This window comes from Notechis scutatus, chromosome Z, assembly GCF_049901735.1.
Source record: "Notechis scutatus isolate UNSWTSFEM ecotype Mainland chromosome Z, rNotScu1.2, whole genome shotgun sequence".
NCBI lineage: Eukaryota > Metazoa > Chordata > Lepidosauria > Squamata > Elapidae > Notechis > Notechis scutatus.
Window position 1 is genome coordinate 9,804,601 of NC_142025.1, and position 14,042 is coordinate 9,818,642.

A 14,042-nucleotide genomic window follows, 5' to 3' on the forward strand; every position below is an offset into this window, starting at 1 on the left:
GAATATTCTACGTGACTCTGTGGTTTCTTCCCCAAACCCCAAAAACTTTAACCTTAGACTGTCTACTATTGACCTCACCCCCCTTTCCTAAGAGGTCTGTAGGGGGCGTGCATAAGCACACCAACGTGCCTACCGTCCCTGTCCTATTGTTTTATTTTTTTAGTTTTCTTATATGTATCCACGTATTCATAACTATGTTTTTACTTATACCTATTAACTTGTAAGCAATTGACAAAAATAAAAAAATAAAAAATAAAATAAATAATACATTTAAGCTGCAGGAAAGCAAAAAAGTGAAAATTAATTTTAACATGTTCATTTGTGACCAGAATATTTGAATCGAGAGGAGAAAGGATCGATGGTTAAACTAAAATTCTGTGTTAGAATTTGAAATAGTCCCATATTTGATAATTGTTTATGAATATTTGAATAATAGAAGCCAGATTACAACTTGTTCCCCTTTGTACTTTTTGAAATAAATTCAAAATGTTCCTGAAGACAAAAAAAACCCCTTTCAATATTATACTGTATGTATGTATGTATGTATGTATGTATGTATGTATGTATGTATGGTATTCAGCTTTGTTCAGGTATTTTCCCACGTCATTATAGTTGTGCTTTTAAAGTTGTAGCAACATTTCGGCAGAATCTCATCTGCCATCATCAGGCTTCTGTATTGTGTTCGTCTGTGAGTCAGACTTTCACAGCCGTTTCTGTTTTAAATTTGGGGCGAGCCTACTGCTGTGCCGGAATGGTGTTTTTTCTTCGTCCTGATTGGTTGGGAGTCTTGGTCTGTGTTTATTGGTCTTGGAGTTTGCTGTGTTCTGCTTGATTGGTGTTTCTAATATCTTCTGTCTGTTTTGTGGCTTTTTTTGTCTTGATTGGCTGGCAACATTGTGTTTCCTGTATTGGAGGCTTTTAGTGCAGCTTGGCTCCGAGTAAATGGACGGCTATTATTTATTAGGAAGCTAGGTTTCATCTGGGTGCCTGGTTGGGGTGTGTTTGAGCTGGAGGTATCAGGGGGGATCTGTTTGTGCCCAGGTGTTTCCCTGGCTTGTGGTGTGGAGATTTTTTTTGTTTGTGAGTGCAGGCTTCCAAATAATTGACAGTCTGGTGGAATCATCTCTTCTATTCATGCTTTCAGGTCTTTTTTCAATCTCTATGGGTTCTCTGATAATTCTGTGGCTGGGGTTTTCTATAGTGGCTAGGGTTTTGGTGCCATTGAAGTTGATGCTATGACCTGTTGCTTTCATGTGTTGGACTAGTGAGGAAGTGTGTTCCAGCTTTTTTACTGCATTTTTGTTTTCATCCAGGCGGGTACTTATTCTTCTATTGGTCTGTCCAATGTATGTGGCAGGGCATGATGCGCAGAGGACTTCATATATGCCTTGGTTTTCCAGGTCAATTTTATCTTTAGGGTTTCTTAGGATGGCTGCTATTTTTCTGTCTGTTTTGAAGGCAGTCCTTAAAAGCACAACTATAATGACGTGAGAAAATACCCGAACAAAGCTGAATACCATATATATATATATGGCATTCAGCTTTGTTGGTATTTTCTCACGTCACAGTTCTTCACAAAGTAGTTAGAACAACGTTGCAGAATCTCATCTGCCATCATCAGGCTTCTTTATTGGTGATGATGGCAGATGAGATTCTGCCAAACGCTGCTACAACTTTTAAAAGCACAACTACAATGATGTGGGAAAATACCCGAACAAAGATAATGTGTGTGTGTGTGTGTGTGTGTGTGTGTGTCTAGGTGTGTTCAGGTCTTTTCCTGTGTAAGATTAAAAGTATCTTGGCAACATTTCGGCGAGGTCCCACTTGCCATCCTCAGGCTGGTGCTTTCAGCTTTGTGCCAGTGCAAGCAGTGGTACGAAGCTGAAAGCACTAGCCTGAGGATGGCGAGTGGGACCTCACTGAAACGTCACCAAGATACTCTTAATCTTACATGGGAAAAGACCCGAACACACCTAGACCTACATACCTGTACCCGTGAAAATCTACGAATATATATACATACATACATACATACATACATACATACATACGTGTGTGTGTATGTGTTTCTCCTGCTAGCAAACAGCTGGTTTTGCCACCAAAATGGGTTCTTTGGCAACTGGCTTCCTAGAGCTGAATGTCAGCAGCAAAAAACAACCCAAGACAACCCTTGGACAATGGTGGACCTTCCTGAGAAGAGACATCTCAAGGATTGCAATTCCTGGTAGGAGTTGTTGGAGAGTCAGGTCTCCATCTTTCCTCTCAGTTATTTTTTATTTATTTTTTTGAAGCATGCCTGGGTTTTAAGTGCATGGCTTTAATTTTCTTTATTTTTATTTCAAAAGTTAAGTGATTGGTTGAAGGCTAATTTACTGTAACTCTTTACTGGATTTTAACATGAATTTGTTAATGATTTTTTCACTGTTTCACTCTGCTGTTCTGAATTACTTTCGCTTTCTCTTATAGAAGTGGACAGTGATTTCTGTCGAAAGTGACCTCTTTGGATTTCATTTACATTGGATTTTTCCAACACGGATTTCAGATTTCCTTAACTTATAAAAAGCTTTTCTCTTGATTTTTTTTTTTAATGCTTGGTGGAATTTTTTTTCTTTTTTTCATCCTGCTTTACTGTGAGAAACATTATCTCAACATTATCTGTGGTGGCATTGTTCTAATACATCTAATTCCTCTGTCCTTGAAAGGAACTGTTTACGTCTGGTTATGAATACCGAGTTACAAGATTATATCAAATATATAAACAATATACAACTTAAAGATAAAGCCCTCTGAATAACGGAGTAACAACAGAATAATAACAGTAATAACAGAATAACGGAGCTGGAAGGAACTGTGGAGATCTTCTAGTCCAACCCCCTACTCAAGTAGTCTTCTACCTATACTATTTCAGACGAATGGTTGTCCAATTTCTTCTTCAAAACCTCCAGTGTTGGACCACCCACAGCTTCTGGAGGCAAGCCTTTGTATTGATAAATTGTTCTAATTGTCAGGAAATTTATACTTATACTTGCTTCTTAACTTGGTTCGTTTCTTGTCCTGCCTTCAGGTGCTTTGAGAATAGGTTGAATACCCCCCCCCTCTTTTTGTGGCACCCCTGAGATATTAGAACACTGCTATTATATCGCCCCGGTCTTTTTGTTTATTAAACTAAACATACCCAATTCTTGCAACCGTTCTTCATACATTTTAGTCTCTATCACTGTAATCATCTCTTCTCTGCACCTTTTTTAGAGTCTCAACATCATGTGGTGACCAAAACTGGATATAACATTCCAAGTGTGGTCTTCACAAGGGTATTGTTCCATCTTTTTTTGCTTTTGTAAAATCTCTCTCCCTCCTCCCTCCCTCCCTCCCTCTCTCTCTTGCATTATACCTTAATTTTATGAATAAAAATAAAAAAAATATTCAAACAAGAAGAAAAAGTCATGTACCAAGTGGCATAAGAAGACAAAAAGTTAATTTTGTGTTTGAATGGGGACATTTTTTTTTTTTTAAAATGGGCTTTGTCTTCAAAAGGAAATTGATCAAAGTAAATTAATTGCAATCTGCTAGAGAAATCCTTTCTTTCAGCTAGATAATTCACCTTGAAGCCTATATCTTTTTATACTTGATTAGTGCATGAGAGCTAGTTTAGGGAGGTTATTAAAATGCTGGACTAGAAAGCACAAGGCAATGAGTTCTAGTCCTCCCTTAGGCATGGAAGCTGGCCAGGTAATTCTTAGATCTAACCATCTTAAATAGTTATTGTTGTAGGAATAGAGTAGAGTAGGGTAGGGTAGGCTGGGGTGGGGTGGAATGGAATGGAATGGAATGGAATGGAATGGAATAGAATAGAATAGAATAGAATAGAATAGAATAGAATAGAATAGAATAGAACAGGAGTGGAATTGGAATTGGAATTGGAATTGGAAGGAACCTTGGAGGTCTTTTAGCTCAAGGAGGAGATCCTATATTATTTCAAAGAAGTGACTGTCCAGTCTCTTCTAAAAACCTCCAGTGATGAAGCGCCCATTTCTGAAGGCAAGCTGTTCCACTGGTTAAATTGTTCTCACTGTTAGGAAGTTTCTCCTTAATTCCAGGTTGCTTCTCTCCTTGGCTTCCAGCCATTGTTTCTTGCCCTGCCCTCTGGTGCTTTGGCCTGAAAACAGCCTGAAAAATGGCCTGAAAAACAGCCCCCCAAAAGAGGGTTGCGCACACCAGCCAGATGGTCTCCGGCTTGTGCATGGTTAAGCGTTCTGATTTGGGCACTCAGTGCCAAAAAGATTCATCATCACTGATCTAGATTATTGTAGAAACTGCCTGGTTCCTCCTGCTTAAGATTATTTGTAGCTTTATAAAGAACAACACTGGAGTTAAGATTCTGGTATAAGACTGCTGTGTAGTTATCCATTAGGAAAGAAAACTATTCTTTCTTTCTTTTTTCTTTTTTGGCATGTAATTTACAAGTTCAAAAACAGAGTGATACACAAAAAGGCTCATATGGAATTTCTGTTTTATTGGGTGGTGTTCCAATGGGCCAACCTAACTAGGGTTTCTATTTCCTCTAGCATGTTATACCATGGTAAATATTATTTTGATGCACTATGGCAAACAGGAAAGTTTGCCAGGCAGTTCCTCTAACAGATGATCCAATAAGACTCTTTTAATAGCCTGGCATGACCCAGCATTAAGCAATCAGAAAAGGTCTCCTGATATATCCTTATGTGTGAGGAATTTGTGAGAGAAGGCAGGATGATATCATGCATTGGGCTGTCTTTGTTTCCACCTAAAATATTATCAGCTGTTCAGAAATGAGAAAAATGGTCTTAAATTCTGAAATTTAGGATGTTCCTTTTTAAAATATTTTATATAACAGGAACTATTATAAAAATGCATTGTGTGAGAATAATTTAAACTTCAAAAAGAAGAGCACAATAAAGATGCCAAAGACACTTTGCAACGTGATCTGAAATTTTGAATTCTAGGATATTAACAGTAATAGAAAATAATGAGTAGATTTAACTATCCCAAATAAGAATACAGGAAGATTTTTAATCACTCATAAATTTGCAAAATGGCATTGGAAAAATACTATTGTTGTTATAAAGCAGAAGACTACCATAAATGATAATAAAAATATTCATGAGTTCTGATCCCAGAAACTCACTTTTTTACTTTATCAAACCAGTTTTTAATCTGATAGTTTCAGCAGAAAATAAACATCAGAAATTCTGATACTATCTGATAAAGCAAACTACTTTTGCTGAGAGAGAGAGAGAGAGAATATATTATAATTAGCCTAATGACATCAGTCAGAGAATTTCATGTAACTAAAGCTGAAAGTTATGAATGAAGGAGTTTAATGCTACTCCATCTCGCTTGCCTCACACCCCCTCCTGTGGAATTAATACTACGGAGACCCATAAAAGATTAATCAAGGTAAGCAATCAATAACTTCTCAAGGGCTAATAAGCATTGTCATGTTCTATGATATGTTGAGCACTTTATCATGTTTAACTATATGAAGATTTATGGAAAATCCATTGTTAAAACTAAAGGATGAGGTAATGCAGCACTTAGTAAATGAAGTGCAATTACAATTTATGCTTTATATTATACATTCCAAAGATTTGCAAAAAAATCATTTTCATTTCTCTCTTTTTTTAAGGACCAGAAGCAGAATTACAGCCATGCTGCCAATATGTTCTTTGTACATCAGCTGGAAAATCAGAACAGTATCCAAAGTAATAATCCTCATTCGAGGCAAGAACTTCCAAATAATGTTTTTCAAAAGTAGAGAAGAATCCAAATGTTTATACTTTGACAGTTATTTTTTTTACTTGACAAATCTATAAAATATAAAATATTTTACGATTATAGAGGTCCTTTTAATTATACATTATTCTGGAAGATGTGTGAACCATTTCAAGGAAGGATTTGATGGTTTTTTAATAGCCTATAAAACCAAGGTCATGGCCCATAGGTTCACTGGGATCCTATGGGCTTTTATATATCCTACTGTATATTATTAACAAATAGTGTTAATGTTAAAGAAAAGCACTTTGTCTGATATAGTGCTTTTGTTATGACTTTTAATCGGTAAGCAACAGGTTATTTATTCTTTATACCAAGTCTGCAATAAGTATTTATTTTACAGTTATATGTTTTAATTGATTCATCAGTGACTATAATAGATTTTAATAAATCAAATGCTATTTGGCAGGAGCTGACAACATTCTCTGGCTAGTTTCCAAACAACCATGAAATTACTCTCATGCATTCAAACAAGCTCTGGACTTGTATAGATTAAACATTTGTCTGTCTGAAAATTAGTTCTATTTTGATAATTTTTATAACCTTTTTCAACACATTTCCCAAGACTGCTTAAGATGGATGTATTAACCTCAAGATCTAAAATGTTAGAAATTAGATTGTTTCAACTGAGCAAACTCCTAGAATGTTAGGGTGGGCTAAATTCCTTCAAACATAGTTATTTTTGAAATATTAATTTGCATGAAAGGAGAATCAATTCAGAAGAAACAAGAAAAACACTCATGAATTATTGCATAAGCTCTCAATAGATCTATTTTGCCCATTTCATGTTAAATTGTATTTTATCCAATTCAATTTTAAACTGTTATCAGATTTTAGTAATAATTTGGGTCTGGAACTTTGCGCTTTGATATGGTCAAAGGGCTAATCAATAAAGTAAAGTAAGCTCATATTATGGGAAGATACATTTTCACATACCCCAACACAGATCTGCCATGATCTCTCAGAAGCACGCCACAATATTTTAGATAGGACAGATAAAAATAAATAGACAAAGTATGACTCATTAATGGGTAGATTAAAACAATTTTACGTGTTTAATTTTACAATTTATTCAGCCTTGTGAATTAAAGCAGGGCTGGGGAACTATGGCCCCTTTATGACCGATGGAGTTCAACTCCCAGAATTCCTGAGCCAGTCAGACACAATTGGCAGGGGAAACCTTTGGCTTTTTAATTATTTTACGGTATTTGTATCCCACCTTTATTACTTTTGCAAACAACCCTGTGAGGTGAGTTGGGCTGAGAGAGAGTGACTGGTCCAAAATCACCAAGCCGGTTTTGTTATGTCATATAAATAGTTTGTTTGCTTAAACAGAACGAGCATCTAATTTATAGCGGTTTCCGTACTTTTTAATCATTCCTGTTAAGTTGAAGGTACATTTATCTGGGTGGTTTTAGACACTCTGCTGCTTTGAATGTCTCTACATTTTCTCCATCTAAATGTGCTTTAGAAAAGTGGGTTGTGCTTTCCTTGTGAGGAGCTGCCCTGCAGAGCTGAAGTGGGCGATCTTGCAGCTTTCTTCTTGTGAAAGAAATTCTTTTCACTGGGCACATTGCCCAGCTGTCATGTTTGTGCCTCAGCATTGTCCTCAGTCCCTGGAGATGTGCTAGTGCACCTTGTTTCCATCTTGGAAATCTAGCCCTCAATCTGATTTTATGTAGAGCTGCCTTTCAGTCTCACTTTCAAAAGGTCTCCGCAAATGATGAATCTGACAGCACTGCCTTTTATCACTTAATCTACAGTATGGAGAGGAAGAAAATATCAGTTTATAAGACAGGAAATAAAGTCAGATGACCTAATTCTATTTTATTGTAAGATTACACTCCTGCAAGCCTAAAATGAGAAGAACAACCAAGATGATTAGGAGACTGGAGGCTAAAACATACGATGAACGGTTGCAGGAACCGGGGCATGGCTAGTCTAGTAAAGAGAAGGACCAGGGGAGACAGGATAACAGTCTTCCAATATTTGAGGGGCTGCCACAGAGAGGAGGGGATCAAGCTATTTTCCAAGGCACCTGAAGGCCAGACAAGGAATAATGTATGGAAACTGATTAAGGAGAGATTCAACATAGAAATAAGGAAAAAAATTCTGACAGTGAGAACAATCAACCAATGGAACCGAAGTTGTTTTCAGAAGTTGTGAGAACTTCATCACTGGAAGCTTTCAAGAAGAGACTGGACTGACATTTGTCAGAAATGGTGCAGGGTCTCTTGCTTGGTGGGGGTTGACTAGATCAGGGGTCACCAACCTTTTGGACCTCAGGGACCACCAAACTCATAATTTTAAATCCCGCGGACCAAAGATCCTGGGACAATCCCCCAAAAAGTCTGCCGGAAAATTCCCCACCCCATTTTCCTACCAATCAATCATTCTTTATTTGGGATCGCAGGATACTGTCTCCAGCTCCGTTCTCCGAGGGAGGGAGAGGGAGGGAGGGAGGAAGGGAAGGAGGGAGAGAGAGACAGAGACAGAGAAACAGAGACAGAGACAGACAGAGACTGGCTGACTTTTGGCTTCATGCAAGGAAAGCAGCAGAAGCAGCAGGAGTCTTTCTTTCTCTCCCCCAAACTCCGCCAGATATGAGTCTTTGTGAGACTTGTCACGCCTGCGCAGCCTCTTGGAACAGGATGCTTTGCAGGGGCCCAAAGACTCATTTCTGGCAGAGTTTGGGGGAGAGAAAGAAAAACTTTTGCTGCTTTCCTTGCATGCAGCCAAAAGAAGAAGAAGAAAGAAGTGGAAAGAAGGAGCCCAGTGGCTAGGCCAGGTGCGTGGGGTGCTTGGGGCAAGTTCTCCCCTCCGCCCTTTCCCCCCTCCCTCACTATGTTTTGTTCACAATGCAAGCGACACAAGTCTTGTGCTCCCGTGGGCTATGTGGGCAGCGCAGCCTTGTGTTCTCACGCAGCCTGGATTAATTGCTTTGGGGAGTGCTTTGGGGGTGATATTTCTCTGCGGACCACCAAAATTTTCTCGTGGACTACCAGTGGTCTCAGGCCCACTGGTTGGCGACCACTAGACTAGATGATCTACAAGGTCCCTTCCAATTCTGTTAGAGTACATTTCTTCCTTCACTCGTTCCCCTTTACATGCCAAGAAACTAGGGACGGTCCTTTCTGAGCCATGTGACCTGCCCACATTCCTATGAGAGCTAAGTAGCCTTCTATCTTACCATTTCCTTGGCTGTGTTTCTTTCCCCTGTCCCCCATGGTCATTCCCCACGTATCATTATATAGAGTGATACTAAAGAGGGTCTTAAATAGTGCATCCGTGGGAGATTAAAAATGTGGAGATGGCAGCTGTACTACATTGCTGAAACCTTCCCCTTTTTTAAGTGCACATAAAAATGAACAGAGCTTCAGCCTTGGGAGCACAGCCACCATCTTGACTTTTTTGACAGTTTATGTCTACCATAGTTTTCAATATAGACATTAAAAAATGGAATAGTGAAACCATAAAAGGCATCATACATCTTATAACTAAGAAGACTGTTTATTTAATCTTCTAGCAATAAATGCATACTTTGAACACAATGAAAAGATTTCCCAGACGTTTTATGAGTTTGTCTCTGTTGCACTGCTTTATGCTGGATTTTACTCTTTATGCTGGATTTCTGTACTGCCGATTCATTGCAAAATTCTGTGATTCCCAACATCCACATGTGAAATGGAGGTCCAGATCAGAGCCTTATTGAAACAATATTCACTTACTAGGGCACTTGTCTGAAATGGATATACAAGGATCAGCCCTGGGGCTTTTTGTAGGAATTAACGGGATCCTGCTTTGAATTCTCTAACACCTGTCTCTTTAACAGGAGCATACTATGGGCAAATCTACTATTGGTGATCAATCTTGCTGTCACTCAGCTAGCTTCTGAAATTGGTACAATCCCACAAACATGGTATCAAGTGTTTGATTATTCTTGTATATATGAATCCAAACGTAAACATATTTTGTAACAAGGCTAAAGTAGATGTCAGAAAAAAACTTACATAAGATAATAAAAGACTTTGGATAGAAAGGTATTCCAATTATTTGGATACAACAATTGATCTTAATAATGAAACTACAGTGGGATTCAGAGTGGCAGACCATAATTATCTGGCTGGCATACAGCCAGGTCACCAAGTGTTAACATCTTTGATCTTCAATTAGCCAACCCTTCACAAAAAGATTTTTTTAAAAAAAAAATGATCAAGAATGTGAAAAGACTGGGAGAGGAATAGTAAGATTCTCTTTTCTGCATTATTATATTACTACATTTTGGGGTATAAAGAAGGACTTCCTAAATACGGATTACTGAAGAATTTTTTCAGTTTTTAAAATCATGGTGAATTATAATCTCATAATTTAATATTTTGTTTTAATCAAGGTCTGACACTTGCAAACAATTGAAATAGACGTTTTATGAGTTTCTCAACTGACAGGAAATAGTGTGGATGGGAAATTTTTAAATTAAGATTAGAATTTTTTAAATAATGATCCCATTGCCAAATGTTCCTAGGGAAACCTACATATTGATAATACAGTACAACCTAAAATGAACATTATACCGTAATCCTCAACTTACAACCAGCAACTGTTTGAAGTTACAATCGCACTGAAAAAAGTGATCTAAAATGGATTCTTGTACTAGACTATTGCAACATCCTTACAGTCAAGTGATGAAAATTTGGGTGGTTGGCAATGGCCGCGTATTTATAATGGTTGCCGCATCCTGGGGTCTTATGATCGCCATTTGCAATCTTCCCAGCTGGCTTCCAACAAGCAAAGTCAACGGAGGAAGCCGGATTTTCATAATGGCCATATGATTTCACTTTTAACAACTGCAGTGATTTGTTTAACAATGGCAGAAAAATCAGGCAAAAAGTTACTTAACAATTGTCTTGCTTATCCATGGAAATTTTGGTCAACATTGTGGTCATAACTCGAGGAATATAAATTCACTCTGTGAAAGGAAGGAATTGTGGATCTGGGCAAAACCTGTTTGTTCAGTAGATTTATATCCTACCTTTTATTCAGGAGAACAAGTTGATATTCTCTCAGCCTTATGAGACAGTTCAGAAGGGAAGCACATCGCCCAGATGTCCTAATTCTACTTTACTGTAAGGTTATATTAATAGAATCTTGCAAATCTGAAAGTACATTTCTTCTCTGTTGCCTTTAGATCCCAAAAAACTGGGAAAGGGTGTTGTTCTAAGACATTTGCCGCACCCACATTACTTCTGGGCTAAACTGCCTCTTATGTGACCATTTCCCTATTGTAACAGAGACCATTCCCCTGGTCTCCTTAAATCATTCCCACATACCACATATATGGTTGTAGATGTTTCATTACCCATTATCAACAATAACACCAGTAGTGTCCTGTAATATTATGCAGTATTATGCACTGATGATGTTACCTAGTGAGGTAATGAAACATCTGCAAATAAACAATCAAGTTCATTCAGTACCAAGGGCTCCACGGTGCAACTCTGAGCTAGATAATTTTTCTTTTATTGATATACAGAGTTTTCTCTACTCTACTTCTTCCCACAACAACTTGCAAAAAAAGTTTGGCTGAGAGAGTGACTTGTTCCCCTACCACCCAATGAACTTCCCATGACTGAAGGTGGACTAGAATCTGGATCCTAGAACCATTCCAAATCCAACGTATTAACCACTCTACCACACTTCCTTTCTATTCATTCATTCAAATTTATATGGCCACCCATCTCACAGAAAGTGACTCTGGCTAGTGTATTGATGGCTTATTAGCCACATTTGATAAACAGCCACATTGCTGGGAGGATCAGAACTCATCTTTTGTTTCTTAGTAAGCCTTTCCAGTATAAGTGTGTTATACTTTGTTTCACACTAGATGTCAGCCTTACTGGTATCCAGAGAGGAGACATGACCAGATGAGCTGTTTCTACTTTATTATAAAGCTATATTAATGGAACCTTGCAAGTCTGAAAATACAGTTATAATCCAATAAATCAGGGAGGGTCTCTTCTGATTCCCTTGCTCCACCCATTCTCCAACTACAAACTATGATGTTTCTTATTTGACCATTCCCTAGGCCAGGGATGTCCAACCTTGGCAACTTTAAGACTTTTGGACTTCAACTCCCAGAGTTCCTCAGCCAGCTTTGCTGGCTGAGGAACTCTGGGAGTTGAAGTCCACAAGTCTTAAAGTTGCCAAGGTTGGACACCCTGCCCTAGGCAGTCTCTTTGGGCCAGTCTCTCAAGATCATCCTCCCACACCATTATATCAGAAGGCAACTAGACTTACTTGTTTTTTTTTCCTTTTGAAGACATTTTGCTTCTCATCCAAGAAGCTTCTTCAGCTCTGACAGGATGCTGGGGAACGGAAGGATTTATGTTCCTTGCAGACAGCTGGTCATCTGCATCCTTTTAAAGGGTCTTTGAAGCATTTGGAGGTTTATTTGTGTCCTCGGAATCATGTGGGTAGTGCTCCTGGTTCCTGTAGTCTGCAATTTCTTGGATGAGAAGTGAAACGTCTTCAAAAGAAAAAACAAGAAAGTTCAGTTGCCTCCTGGAAAAGCACCTTTGGGACAACCATGACTGAGAATCTCTACAGACTTTTAGCTATACAATTTGGGATGAACAACCTTTGAATGGTGTGGAGTAGGAATGGATTTCCAAAGGAAACATTGCAGACGCCAGCAATCAAGTGACTCTGGGGACACTGATAAGCCTCCAAGCACTTCGATGACCCTCTAGAAGGATGCAAATGACGAGCTGTCTGCAGGGAGTATAAACCCTTCCATTCCCCACTATCCTGTCAGAGCTGAAGAAGCTTCTTGGATGAGAAGCGAAACGTCTTCAAAAGAAAAAAAAAAACAGAAAGTCCACTGGCCTCCTGAAAAAGCACCTTTGGGACAACCATGACGTGGATGACTGAGAATCAACTATAGGGCTGTTGGGAAAGCCATACCTCCAATAGTAATTATGTTATTGGCTTGCTAGACCTATGACCAGAGGATCTCATTTTATTGTCTAAAGCAACAATCAATCCCCTTAAGAGAGTGATTTTAACATTTTTATTTTATGGTTTTTTTATATTAGGTTTTTCTCTTTGCAAGCTGCCCGGAGTTACTGAGAGAAAGTTGGGCAGCTTTTTTTTTTAGATATAAATATCTCTCTACTCTACCACACAGAAATAGTAGCACTCCAAACAACTAGAGAAAGGGACAGTTGAATAACATTAATCAGGATGTAAAGATGGCCTCTTTCATGCCATTCTCTTCATATGTTATTTTACTTAAACAAATGACATGTAATTGCTTTAATTTGAATTGTCTTTATTTTTTATTTTGAAATTCATTTATAAGTTCCCTCATATTTCTTCCTTTCCAAAATGAACTCTTTTTATATACAGAGATTTGGCAGTGTGAACATTAATTCTCACACAATTAAAAGAAACAATTTTTTTGTTCCGATTGACCACATTAGGTTGCTATCAAACCAAAGAACTGGTAGAAACTATATTTCCTGGCAAGAAGAGAATTACTTTTAGTCCTTTGCAGGCAACAGATAGAAAAAGCATCAAGCTGAAGTGGTGTAAATAGAGCTTACATTTGATACCTTGTAATTATAGAAATTGTTTCTTTAATTGGTTCTTAGTACTTCTACAATTTTTTTTCATTTATCAAAAGTTAATGAATTGGATAACAATTTGTCTGAAGTGGTGTAGGGTTTCCTGCCTAGATAGGGGGTTGGACTAGAAGACCTCCAAGGTCCTCCAACTCTGTTATTCTACTCTACTCTACTCTACTCTACTCTACTCTACTCTACTCTACTCTACTCTACTCTACTCTACTCTTCTACTCTACTCTACTCTTCTACTCTACTCTACTCTACTCTACTCTACTCTACTCTACTCTACTCTACTCTACTCTACTCCATTCTATTCCTCCATCTAAGCTTGTATTTGGTTTAACATTATAAGGAATGAGATGGGGAGTAAAAGAGTTCTTAGCCAGCATGGTTGTTGAAACTTTTGACAGCGTGCTGAAGGCACTTTCATAAATGTTGCTTAGGGGGACATGTTCAAGCCACCAAGGTGGAGGATTCCAATCAGGCGACTCTGTTTGACTATAACACAAACGGAGAGTTGCTCTCTGTTAGTCTTCTATTGCCCTAGGATGCTCTTGACTACTGTAGCGTACTCTTAGCAATTTTCCTGGACGGATGATCGGGCTTCCC

At 38.2% G+C, this 14,042-nt stretch overlaps 1 long non-coding RNA gene across 2 annotated transcripts in view; it reads right to left on the reverse strand.

The window, feature by feature from the left end:
- LOC148128764 (uncharacterized) overlaps positions 1-14,042 on the reverse strand; it is a 77,477-nt gene that overhangs the window by 45,636 nt on the left and 17,799 nt on the right. The window lies entirely within an intron of this gene.